At 34.3% G+C, this 13,364-nt stretch overlaps 1 long non-coding RNA gene across 2 annotated transcripts; it reads left to right on the top strand.

The window, feature by feature from the left end:
* Positions 1 to 6,847: 6,847 nt before the first annotated feature.
* On the top strand, positions 6,848 to 9,325 carry LOC107891863 (uncharacterized). 2 transcript variants are annotated; one of them, XR_001682330.2, is made up of 5 exons: positions 6,848 to 7,121; positions 7,328 to 7,393; positions 8,127 to 8,244; positions 8,904 to 8,980; positions 9,268 to 9,325. It is a non-coding gene; the product is annotated as an uncharacterized lncRNA (long non-coding RNA). The 2 variants fall into 2 exon arrangements; XR_001682327.2 differs by lacking the exon at positions 8,904 to 8,980 and having other exon boundaries at positions 6,852 to 7,121.
* The last annotated feature ends 4,039 nt before the right edge of the window (positions 9,326 to 13,364 follow it).

Here is a 13,364-nt window from a genome sequence, read left to right as displayed (position 1 = left end):
ATTAGTGCTCAGGTTGCCTCCCGAGAAGCGCTTATTTATAGCCTAAGCTTGACTTACCCTTCCGTTGAATGATCATGGTGGTTTGAGGAGTTTATAATCCTCATTCCTGCTATTAATCTCATCAAAATAAGGCTATAAATGGGTGTTGTTTACCTTAAAAGTGCCGAACTTGGGATGACTCACCTCGATTGTACCAAATAGGAAAATGCTGAGTACCGTTAGAGGGATTTCTTCATTCGGTTTGGTAGTGACAAAGTGAGGATCTACGGCATCTAATAAAACTTTATCTCCAACCTTAAGTTGATTTGGAAAGGTATTGAGCTCGTTCTGTCGTAGTTTCAGTTTATCGGGCGCTCTCAGTTTATGCATCCGCCATTCATCTAGCTCCTCAATTTGTAACCTTTGATCTTCATGATTGGGTCCTCTACTATTGCTTGAGAATGACTCATGTGCTTCCTTCAGACTCATTTCCTGCAAAATAGGTTGCACCATATTGTTAGTTTTAGTAGAATGGTTTACACGATCAACTTTAATTTCCATTGTGTTGCCAGAATTGCGAGCTTGAAGGGTGATTGTTTCGTCTCCCACACAGAGTGTGAGTTCACCTGTTCCAACATCAATAATTGTTTTAGCAGTTGCTAAAAAGGGCCTTCCTAGATTTAAAAGAGTGTTGCTATCGTACTCTATGTCTAGAACAATAAAGTCAACGGGAAATATAAATTTATCGATTTTAACTAGCACATCTTAAATAATACCCCTAGGAAATCTTATAGTTTTATTTGCTAATTGAATGCTCATTCTAGTCTGTTTGGGTTTCCAGAGACCTAATTGTTTAAACATTTTATAAGGCATGACGTTAATACTAGCCCTAAATCAGCTAATGCATTATTAACATCTAAACTACCAATTAAGCAAGGAATTGTAAAACTCTCTGGATCTTTTAGTTTGTTTGGTAGTTTATTCTGTAGAATAGCTGAGCAAACTGCATTTAGCTCCACATGTGATGCCTCGTCCATCTTTCGCTTATTTGCTAAAAGCTCCTTTAAAAATTTCATTGCGTTTGGCATCTGTGATAGAGCTTCAATAAACGGTAAGTTAATATGTAATTTTTTAAGAGTTTAAGGAATTTACCAAATTGTTCATCTGAGCGGTCTTTCCTTGTCGCGTTGGGGTATGGCACACGAGGTTTATATTCAACATTCACCGAATTGTTCTTATTGTGATCTACCTCACCTTGACCTTTGCTTACCACAGTTTCTTGCCTCGGCTTTGGCTTAGGCTCAACGAATCCTTCTTCATCTTGAACATTAATTGCATTAAGCTGTTCCCTTGGGTTAGGTTCAGTAGTACTTGGTAAGCTCCCTTGTGGTCGTTCAGAGATTAGTTTGGAAAGCTGGCCTATCTAAGTTTCGAGCCCTTGGATTGATGCTTATTGATTTTTAAGTGATGTCTCGATGTTCTGGAAACGAGTTTCTAACACCGAGATAAACTTTGTGAGCATCTCTTCAAGGTTCGGCTTCTTTTCCTGTTGATAAGGTGGCTGTTGGTAGCCCGGAGGTGGTCGTTGATTTCCTTGGCCTCCCCATGAGAAATTTGAGTGGTTCTTCCAACCTGTATTATAAGTGTTACTATATGGATTGTTTTGAGGTCGAGGATTATTACCAATGTTATATTATTATCCCTATTCAAGACTAATAACTTCTAATCCCTAGGTTGAATAATTGAGACCTTTCTCTAATTAACCCCCTAGGGTTGCATTAACTCGATCTATGGATCCCCTTATTAGGTTTCACCCTAATCTGGAAAAATCTTGTCACCCTATGTCTAGGCGCGCAATCAACTCCACCTAATTATGACAAATGTACTCTTAGACAGGGTCTATTCCTCCTCTAAATAAGAGCGTATCTTGAATCAGTATCCTAGGATATCAAAACAAGAATTAAGAACATATAATTAAGAACAAGTTAAATATTTATTATACAATTCAGAAAATAATAACAAGATTCGTCTTAGGTTTCATTCCCCTTAGGTATTGAGGGAATTTAGTTCATAACTAAAACGGAAAACATCTCAGAATAATAAAGAATAAAAAACATAAAGAAAACCCAAAACTCCTAAAGGGGAAATTGAAGAGAGATCTTCAGTCTTGACGGTGAATCTGGCTTCTGAGATGGATCAATCGGCTTTCTTGGAGTAATTCCTTACTCCCTATTCTGTTTCTCCCTCCGTCTCTCTTTTATTCCTCATCTGAGGTGTATTTATAGGCTTTGGAATGCCTAAGAGCCCTCAAAATTAGCCTTTTTCGAATTGGACTCAACTTGGGCTTGACAGGGACACGCCCGTGTGACACGTCCGTGTCCGATTACTTTAGGCCGTGCTCGAGCCTACCAAATTGACACAACCATGTGGTATGCCCATGTGAGGAGGTCCAAGCCGTGTTGATTTCATACTTTGGCCTATTTTCTCCGATTTTGGCCCGTTTCTCATTCCTTTCACTCTTATGCTCTCCTAAGTATAAAACATTAAATTAAAGCATTAGGAGCATCGAATTCACCAATTCTAATAGGAAATCATCCATAATATGCATTAAACATGGGGTAAAAATATGTATAAATTACGGTTTATCAACACATAGGCGTGTGTCTAGGCCATGTGTGACACGCGGCTTTCCCCATGGGCGTGTTTATTTGGTCGTGTGTCCCCTATACCTTAATTGTTGCAAAAAAGAATGCCCAGTATCGAGCCACACAGGCAGAGACACGACAGTGTGTCTCAGCCGTGTAAGGACGACGGCCTTGGAGACGGGCGTGTGTCCTGGGCATGTGAAGTCTGCACCTATTTTCCAAAATTTAATTCGCAACACGGCCTAAAGACACGGGCGTGTGTCTTGGTCATCTGACTTCAATTTGCTCATAAGCTACAAGTCAGAGAGTTACAAGGGGTCGGGACATGGGCGTGTGTGACCATACGGCCTGCCCACACAGGCGTGTCCCAAGCCACATGGGCGTGTGACCCCTGTTTCATGAAAAATTTTCTATGTTTTGCAAAAATTTTTTAAAGTTCTCGATTTAGTCCCAAACCACTTTTAATGCATGTCTTGGGCCTCATAGGCTTGTTTTAGGGACTATATGTATGTATGTGAATAGTTTTAAATTGGATGAAATTTTATGACTCGTATGTGTTTGTTTGCTTGTGTATAAGTCTAGTAATGCCTCGAACCTTATTCTAGCTTTGAATATGGGTAGGAGGTGTTACAAAGCTAGTTATATTCTTGCAATTCGAATCCTTAGGGTTCGAAAGAATAAAATGATAGCTCTATCTCAAGCTTCAAACATCAATAAGGTACTGAAACATTTTATAATGACCAAAGCGAAGCCAGACGTTCAACTAGCTTCATTAGGTTTTCATCTTTCTTTAAATGACTTTCCTAAGACAGCGAAAAAAGAGAGCATATGAGTAATGTTCCATATGCTTCGGCAGTTGGAAGCCTTATGTATGTGATGCTTTGCACACATCCAGATATTTGTTTCTTAATAGGAATGGTTAGTTGATATCAGATGAATCTAGGTCTGAGGCATTGGCAAGCTGCAAAGCATATATTAAGGTATCTTAAAAGAACAAGGAATTATATGCTTGTGTATTCTGGGTAGAACATTACTCTTGTTGGATACACAGACTCAAAATTCCAAACCTGTAAAGATTCGAGAAAATCGACATCAGGAAAATGTATTCGTTCTAGGTCGTGGAGCCATAGTAGAGAAGTGTGAAACAATCTTGCACTGCTAATTCTACTACAGAGGCCGAGTATGTGACTGCTTCTGAGGCAATGGAAGAATCAATATGGCTTCGAAAGTTTTTAATCAACCTTGAAGTTATTCTTGGTATGGAAGAAACTATAATACCATATTGTGATAATAGTGCTCAAATAAGTAATACCAAGGAAATGAGAAGTCACAAGAGGATGAAACACATTGATCAGAAGTATCACTTGATACGAGAGGCAATAGCCAAACGAATTGTAGATGTGATGAAAGTAGTTTCTGAAGACAACCTTATCGATTCATTTACTAAGACTCATGTAACTAGGAGTTTTATCAAACGCATCGAGGATATGAGAATATGAAACATGACACATTTAATTCAATAGGGCAAGTGGCAAATTGTTGGGAAATGTGCCCATATTGTAGTAAACATGTAACTATTTTCTATTTATTTGAATGATGAATAAATAAATAAAGTTGATTTCACATTTCACTATCATGTATTTTGTATTTCTTTCTTTTATATTTTCATGCATAGCAAAATTGTGACAAGCAAATATTAGCTAATTGATTGTCTAAGTTCAAACTGAAGATAAGTGGCATTGTAAGAACGTTTACATTGCAAGAAAGACAACTTACTTCAGTAGATAATCTAAATAAGTCTATAACCCCTTTGATTCAAATACTGAGAAGGATTATTATGTCGTCTATAATTCCAATTGGGCAGATGGTTAATCTTGACTATCAGAGCAATTGACTCCACGAGTAGAGACATAGATGTATTCATTGATAAAATGAAACATTGGACTGGACCGAAGATGAATTAATTCTTAATCCATTTGTGAATTAATCCACTTATGACGTTCGTGGTGTGATTTACCTAAATCCTGAGTTAGTCACTGACCATGCATATGCAACTCATGTGCATTGATATAAATAGTGGTTTATGCTCTAAAGATGATCGAGCCCATAGCCGATATATTGGGTACATGACTTGTGTATGGCATAGGCTTATACTCTCATTGGCATATTGTGGATTGATAAATATGGAACATGGCCACGGGTTGCTTGTTCTCAGAAGAGCAATTTATTATAGTCATTTCACTACAGGAAATTACGCTTTTAGCGGCACTTTTAGTAGTGTTTGAACCAAAAACGCCGCAAATTTTATACATTAATGGAACTAATTGAAAAATGCCACAAAAGGTCTAGCAGTAGCGGCGTTTATGCAAAAAAAGCTGCAAAAGGTCAAGCATTAGCGGCGCCGCAAAAAATCAAGCATTAGCTGCGTTTTATCAAAAACGCCACCGTAAAAAATCATTTTATTTTAAACAAAATGACGTCGTTTTGCTCCCTATATTCTCATCTATTATCTAATTGGCCATCATTCCTATAAAAAAGTTAAGCATTCGTGACATTTATGAGAAAAACGCCGCAAAAGGTAAGCAATAGCGACATTTTTTCACAAACAGCGCTAATTTTTGTGAAACGGCTCCGTTTTAGTTATGTTTTTAGTTAATTTCAGGATTTCACTCTATCACAATAACAATAATTTTTAATTATGGTTTTAGGTTTTTTATTATATAAAATGTTTAGATTTGTTATCTTAATTTAATTTTACATAATATTTTTTTACTAATATAATATTAATGAGTTTAAAAATTAATAATGGTTGATGTTGTCGTGAATTTTTATTATGAGAAAATAATTTAACTATCTTTATCGTAATAATATTATCAACAAAAAGCTCATCCCATGATTTTAACGGAAAAGTTAATAATACTATCAATTTACTCTTATTAATAACATTATAAAAATTATGTTAAATTAAAATTTTAATTTAAAGATATTAAAGTATGCAAAATTATATTAGTTTTAATTTAATTATATTAAATTATGCAAGATTATGCAAGATATTAAATTGTTTATTTAAAATTGATATAAAAGATATAATAATTCAATATAAAAATTACTCATAAAAGAAGTCAAGCATTAGCGGGGTTTGTGATTTAGGGTTTAGGGTTTAAGGTTTAGGGGTTAAGGGTTAGTGTTTAGGATTTAGGATTTAGTGGTTCGGGTTTATGGTTTTAAAGTTTTAGGGTTTTAGGGGTTTTGATAAAAACACCGTAAAAATCATTTTATTTTAAACAAAACGGCGTCATTTTGCTCTCTGTATTCTCACCCATCATCCAAGTGGCCATCATGTATTCTTTTTGAAAACTCATGCACTCCTTCATCCTCTTCTATTTATTATTTAACTAGATTCTTTATATTAATTAAAATATAATTTGTTTTTAATTTAATAGTTAAAATCTATAGAAAAAATTAAGGACAAGTAGAAAAAATTTGAAAGTAAAAACGTAGAAAAATATATGTTAAAAGTGAAAACAATTAAAATACAATTATTTAAAATAATTTTAAAGTTTTTTGGGTATATGACTGATTGTTTTGAATTTTTATATATTAAATAATTTCTTATATAATTGTAAAAGAGATAATATTAATTTTAATATATTAAAATTATCAATATAGTTTAAATTATTTAAGAGATAATAGATAAACTTTATATATATTAAAATTAAAAAATTTGCTAACCCACACATCTCTAGAGATAAAAAATTAATTAGTAAATAGAAAAAGTCATTTAAATTTCCTAAAATATTGAAAGAATATATAATTACAAAAGAGAAAAAAAATTAAATCTTTTTTTTTCATATTTTGAAATTTTAAAAATTTTAAAATCTTTTTTTTCATATTTTGAAATTTTTTGTTTTTGTTTTTATTTTTTTCTTACATAAAAAATTATATAAAATTTTTAAATTTTATCTAATTTTTTTAAATATTACTTAAATTTTAAAAAAAATATTTATTTAAAATTGATATGAAAGATATAATAATTCAATATAAAAATTGTAAAAAAGTCAAGCATTAGCGGCATTTATGATAAAAACGCGTAAAAGGCAAGCAATAGTGGCGTTTATGATGAAAACGCCATAAAAAATCAATTTATTTTAAACGAAACGGCGCTGTTTTGATATAAACGCTGTTAATTTTTAGTTTTGATCGAAACAGTGCCGTTTTATTTCTCTCCCCCAATTCCCTTTTCTTTCTCGATTCCTTTTTCTTTCTCAGCCATTCTCAGCCTGTACTTCTATTTCTCTCCCCCGATTCCCTTTTCTTTCCCAATTCCCTTTTCTTTCTTAGCCTTTCTCAACCTGTTCTTCTATTTTATACTCGAAAATCCTCTCAACTTGTTACTCTATTTTACTTCTCAATATATTCTTTGATTTCTCGAAACCCTAAACACCTAGTTTCTCGATGCCTAGCCACGCTACCCAGCAGCGAACTCAGTCTTAGCAAGTATGAGAGGTTTTTGATGTTTTATTGTTTGGGTTTGTTGAAATTTACTTCCTTTAATTTTCAATCGTCTTAAAATTTTAGAAATTTTAATTTTAGAAATTTTCAATCGTCCTAGAAATTTTTGATGTTTTTTAATTTGGGTTTCTTATTTCTATTATACTAGTTCAAATGTTTTTTTTCTAATTTGGGTGCTGCCGATTACCTAGGTTCTTCGCTTGTCAAGAGGCTCCTAGAAAAGGGACACATTGTTCACACAACTATGAGGAATTTGGGTTAGTTTTTCTTCTGTCTTTGCTGTCTTTGGTTCATTTGTAGAAGGTGATGATTTTGTTTTCCTTTTATTTGGTAGAAACAATGATTACATTTGATTTTAGTGGCATTTTTATTTATTGCTTTTGGGTTAGGATAAAATCAAAGTGGTGAGGAGCACAGACATTCTCTTTTTTACATTATTCATTTTCCTTAAGCTGTCAAAATAACAAACTAAGGACTTCCAATTCTATGAATTTTTTAAATAACTTTTTATTATTGTTGGGTGGGAAAAATGCTCTAAGTGTATGACTACTCAATTTATTTAAATTAAACCAATTTTACTATTCATCTTCTCTTGTCTCCATCTGTATAAAATTTTGTCTTTTATTCTATTTTCCGGGAAAACTAAAATAAGAAAAAAAAACTCTATTGTGGGTTTTTCCAATAGACCAATAAAATAAAATGAATTCTGAATTCTTGACAAACCAAGGAAAAAGATAAGGTTGAGGGCCTCTTTAAAATTTATATTTTTATTAAAAAAAATTCTTATTTAAGCGTCAAGAGAGCAAGTTGTGCTTGTATGTAAGTTACCAAGCAGAAAGAGATCTAAATAATTAGTGGATGATAGAAATTTCATATGATCTTGAATTTGTTGCTTGATAAGTTATCATTCTATTTTGTCCGAGACTTGTTTTCTCTCAAAGTAATGAATATGTAATTCTCTGGATGTTGATTGGTTGCCCACTTTTATAGGATTATGAGTATGCAAGTTATAATATCGTTGCCTTTGATATTGCAAATCACTTCTGTGAGATGGCTACCGATTACCACAAAGAAACACCCCATGTTATGAATTATAGTAAATATCCAGGTGAACCTTTTGGATCTCATTTTTTTCTTTTGGATCTTTCTTTTGATTTTTTACCTGTCAATTGTTACCTGCTTAAGGTGTAGGCGATAATACAAGGTTGTCAATGACTCAATTCTGTTTTAATTTTACTACGCTTTTTAATATGTATTTATGATCTAAAATTTAAATAACCATTTGGATGAACAACTTATTATAGTGCCTGAAATGCTGTCAAGAGGCATGCTTCTTTTCTTTTCTTTTTAATATTAAATTTTGTCCATTTATTCTGTCAGTTAGAGCATATTAAACAATATATATACATGCATATATGTGTGTGTGTCCCTTCTGTTAAATTCTTCGTTATGTATTTAATAAAGTCAACTTTGTGTCTGGCTGCAGGCATTAGTGATCTTAGGTTATATTTTAGCTTTATATTTTAATTATTATTTTTGAGTTTTAGAATATTAAAATATTAGAAAAATCCCTTCATTTATATTTGAACTTCGTTAAAACTTGAAATGCTTCCAAAATTATTGGTTTTACATGTGAATTTTACCTTCATTTATTTTTTTTACTGTGTTTTTGTTGTAGAAATTAAAATATTTGAAAACAATTGCTTATTCATCAATTTACATTTGAGATAACCTTGATTCTAAAACAATGGTTTTGAATATTTTTAGCTTATTAAGAGAGTAAGATGGCATCCATTTTCACAGCCATGTCATCAGTTGGCTCATTCGTTGCACCTAATGGTTTGGTAATGGATAAGAAGCTTTCAACTTCTTTCAATAGATTGTCATCTTTAGCATCCATTTCTTCATCTTCATTTCTTAGTAGATGAAACGTTGTTCTTAGAAGATCTCGTATGCCCAAGATTTCTGCAGCAAAAGAGCTACATTTCAATAAGGATAGGTTAACCAAAAAGAAATTACAAATGAGTCTTTGTTTCAAATGCTAAAAATTTGCATAACTGGTTAAGTATTCAACTAAATTTCACAGCCTTTATATGTTTGCTCTAGCTTACTTCATGTTCTTTGGTTGTAGACTGGTGTGAACAAGCTTGCTGATTTGGTTGGAGTCACTCTTGGACCAAAAGGCATGAATGTCACTTTTGCACTTCTGAATCTAACAAGATTAGTAATGGAATTTCTTGTTCTTTATATTTTGCATGCTAATATGTTGGGTTCGTTGATTATGTCAGGATACAGCTACTAAAGCAGATGTTGAAGGGAATCTCCATCGTAGCAACGATGAACCTATTTAGAGTAGAATGCTTATTTTCATTGTTGATTAATTATTGAAAAATCCTTAAGATCCTGATGATAAATAAGATTTGCATTTTGCAGTTCAGTGTAACAATTTTGAACATCATCTTTTAGTGAAAGGAAGAAAGTTGGTATTTACTGTTTGCTATTTTTTTATTGGTATAAAATTTTTCAACTGAATTTTATTTATTTAAATTGTCGTAATAAATTGAATTTCAACACACTATTTATAAGACTAATTTCATGGGGAGCGCTATAGTTGATATTACTATACGAACAAAAAATAAAGGTAAACGATGAAGAAAAATCACTGGAACTACAAATTAGAAGGAATATCAAATGTGAAACATGAAAGAACGATAAAAAGCAAAGAAGCAGCTCGATGGTGGTGGATATCCCACCTCAAATAGCAAAGAAGTTCGTGGCATTTGTGGGAAAAGCACTGCTAAAGGTCATGTTCTTTAGCGGAGTTTGTGAAAAAAGCGCCGATAAAGGTCATGTTCTTTAGCGGCGTTTGTGGGAAAAGCGCCACTAAAGGTCATGTTCTTTAGCGGTGTTTGTGGGAAAAGTGCCACTAAAGGTCATGTTCTTTAGCGGCTTCTTTCGCGGATAAGCCTAAAAAAATGCCGCTAAAAACCTGTTTTGCTGTAATGTTTGTTGACAATGACCATATTAATCATTAAGAATATACAATGGTGACCATGAGATAAAATAGGATTGTAGTGAGTGAATGGATTTAACTCAAAGGAATTAAGGATATCATATGAGGGCAACACACACATGATAAGGTCATTGGACAAAATAGTTGGATGAATTACTTTAATAAAGAGTATACTATAAGGAGTTTTGAATCATGGTACTTCTTGTGGACTAACTCCATGATTATGTAATTGCGAATTATCGGAATGATGCTTTTGGAAATAGTTGCAATTACTAGAGCCTAATTGTATATGCCTGATTTGTCTCTTCGCTAGCTCAACAAAAGCTCGATTGGACTACATTTGAATCAGAAGAATATTCTACGACTTCAGAAATAATTTAATTGAATTGATTGATTCTTGTGGATTGTCAATTTAGATTACTAGATTTCTCCTTCGTAAATCTTCATTGAAACCAAATCAGGTGTGTGTTTCTAACTCGAAACCACCAAAAAAAAACGTAGAAAATCTGGAAAAAGATGCAAGAAAAATTCGAAACCGTGTTGTTGGCCATGTGGGTGTACATGGGCATATGCGATTTCACGAGTAAATCAAGTAAGCTGTGTGAGGCACACAGGTATGTGTGATTATACGAGTAAATCAGGTAAGCCATGTGGGACACATGAGCGTGTCGAATCACACGGGCAAATCAGGTAGGCTGTGTAGGCCCATTGTTCGAAAATTTTCACTTAGACACGTTTGACTCCAAAATTCATAATTAGACCTTCCATGAGATCCATTTGGCTTAAATAAGACTTGAAATGCGACATCTATTAATTTGTGTCTGTATGTGATACAGGTAAGGTATATGAAAAATATATGTACGATTTGTGTTCCGATAACTCCCAAAGCATGATTATGTATGAAAAGTACACATGATATTTTTTATGGAATATATATTAGTTTATTTAAGCATGTACATCGGGATGGGTTTGATATGTGATGGAGAAACTGTGTATTCTGGCAGTATTTAGCAATTTTGGAAGTGAAATTGCAATATCTTTCTGGTAGCTCAGTTGCACCTTTATGAGTGGCATATCACCATGACCCAGTGTGATTGGATAGATAGACTCTTGTAGTCTTAATTGGTGTGGTTGGTTGGACGGAGTTGGTGTGTAGTGGATGGGGGTAGGATCTGTGACTATATCTGTATCTGAATCTGTGTCTACATTTGTATCTAAATCTGAATACACATATGTATCTGATTATAAAAATACATCTGAATTTGTATCTGAGAATATGTTTGTATAACGCCCCGACTTATTTATTTTTGGTTCTGTAAATTCTAACACAACTATGTATCTAATTTAGAGGTTATGTGTTTTGGGTGTGTGTGAGAGGTCTTGGGTTCAAGTTCCACCCTTAGTAAATTTGGTTAATTTTGGAGCAAGCCTTACCCTAGATCAGTAGGCTTTTATAAAATTGACTATAAATTCATATCAGAATGAGCCCACTGGTTTGAATGGCAAGGGAGTCAGTGTGTTGGAGGTCCTGTGTTCGAATCCCTACGCTAGTATAGGTATTTATTTTTGCTCGGTTTTGCGATAGATTTTCAATGGAATTAAAATTCTGAGTGGTTAAGATTGAGGAAATAGTAAGGACTTGGGATTTTGGGGTTATCAGTTTCATTTGTTTTTTTTTTTTTTTTCAAAATTTTTGTTCTTTCTTATTCTCAAAAATCCCTGACATCAGTTGCTTCGTTGTTGGTGGAACTCTTGATTTTTATCCTCTAACTGTTACCTTTTCGTTTTCATTCAGACTACTATTAATTTTTGCTTTGGGTTTTGTATTTTTCTGCTCGATTTGTGTGTCGGTAAGTACTTTAGTAGTTTCATACAATTGTGGTTGTTTTGGTTGTGTTAATATTGTATACCTTGTTGATTAGGAGATATCAAGGGGTTGCAGATTGGCAATCAGTGACTTAATTGTGTGAAATCACCGTAGTTCTTTAGAAGGTAAGGACTTGGTTATTTGTTGGATTGAACAGAGTCTTGGTTTTGGTTTTGGTATCAATTTGGGCATTTTATTCAGTATTTTTCTAAACAATTTAAGGTGTTGTGTGGCTCAAGAGCATTATCCCAGGTGTGTACCCGAAAGGCAAAAAATGATGTTTCGACAAAAGCCAAAAAATTGTACTGTCGATGCCACATGGGCGTGTGGTCACCCATGTGGATGGTAGTGTACGAGACACGATTGTGTGATAGATGAACGCATGGCCGTGCGCAGGACACGGCCTTATGATAACTTAAGTGTGGTCGTGTGGACTACACGGGCTCAGCCAAGTCGGGCGTGTGGATTTTGGGCCGGGCCGTGTGGTATACAGTGATGTATCACACATCGGTTTGGGATGTGTATTGATGCAAGATGGTAAGGTTATAGCTTATGCGTCCCGTTAGCTTAAGACATACGAGGGAAACTATCTAATGCATGATCTCGAGTTGGCTGCTGTGGTCTTTGTATTGAAAATCTGGAGGCACTATCTATATGGTGAGAGGTGTCTCATCTACACTATCACAAGAGCCTCAAGTATCTCCTTACTCAGAAGGAGTTGAATCTTAGACAATGGTGATGGATTGAGCTGCTTAAAGATTATGACAACATGATAGAGTATCATCCTGGTAAGGCCAATATGGTGGCCGATGCTCTAAGTCGTAGGGCAATGTCATATTTAAGGGTGATGTTCGCACGTCTTAGTCTGTTTGATGATGGGAGTCTGTTAGTTGAGTTACAAGTTAAGCCGACTTGGATTAATCAGATTCGAGATAAGCAGTTAGGGGATTAGAATCCGGGTTTACGGTTTCCTCAGATTAAGAGTGGCAGTTCTTCAGATTTTTGGCTGAATCATGATGGTGATTTGTGTTTTCAAGGTTGGATCTGTGTGTCGAATGATTCTGATTTGAGGCAGTCAATTCTAAGAGAGGCACGTAGTAGCCCTTATGCTATGTATCCAAGTGGTAATAAGATGTATCGCGATCTTCATGAGTTGTATTGGTGGCCTAGTTAGAAGCGTGAGGTTACAGATTTCGTTGCTCATTGTCTGACGTGCCAGGAAGTTAAGGCTTAGCACCAGTTGCCTTCGGGTTTGTTACAGCCAGTTAAGATTTCCTTGTAGAAATGGGAAGGAACAGCGATGGACTTCGTTAGTGGATTGCCTTTGACACCAACTAAGAAGGATTCT

The sequence above is a fragment of the Gossypium hirsutum genome, chromosome A11 (assembly GCF_007990345.1).
Source record: "Gossypium hirsutum isolate 1008001.06 chromosome A11, Gossypium_hirsutum_v2.1, whole genome shotgun sequence".
In the NCBI taxonomy this organism is placed as follows: Eukaryota; Viridiplantae; Streptophyta; class Magnoliopsida; order Malvales; family Malvaceae; genus Gossypium; species Gossypium hirsutum.
The sequence above is the reverse complement of the archived record's forward strand: the minus strand, read 5'-3'. Positions and strand labels throughout refer to the sequence as shown.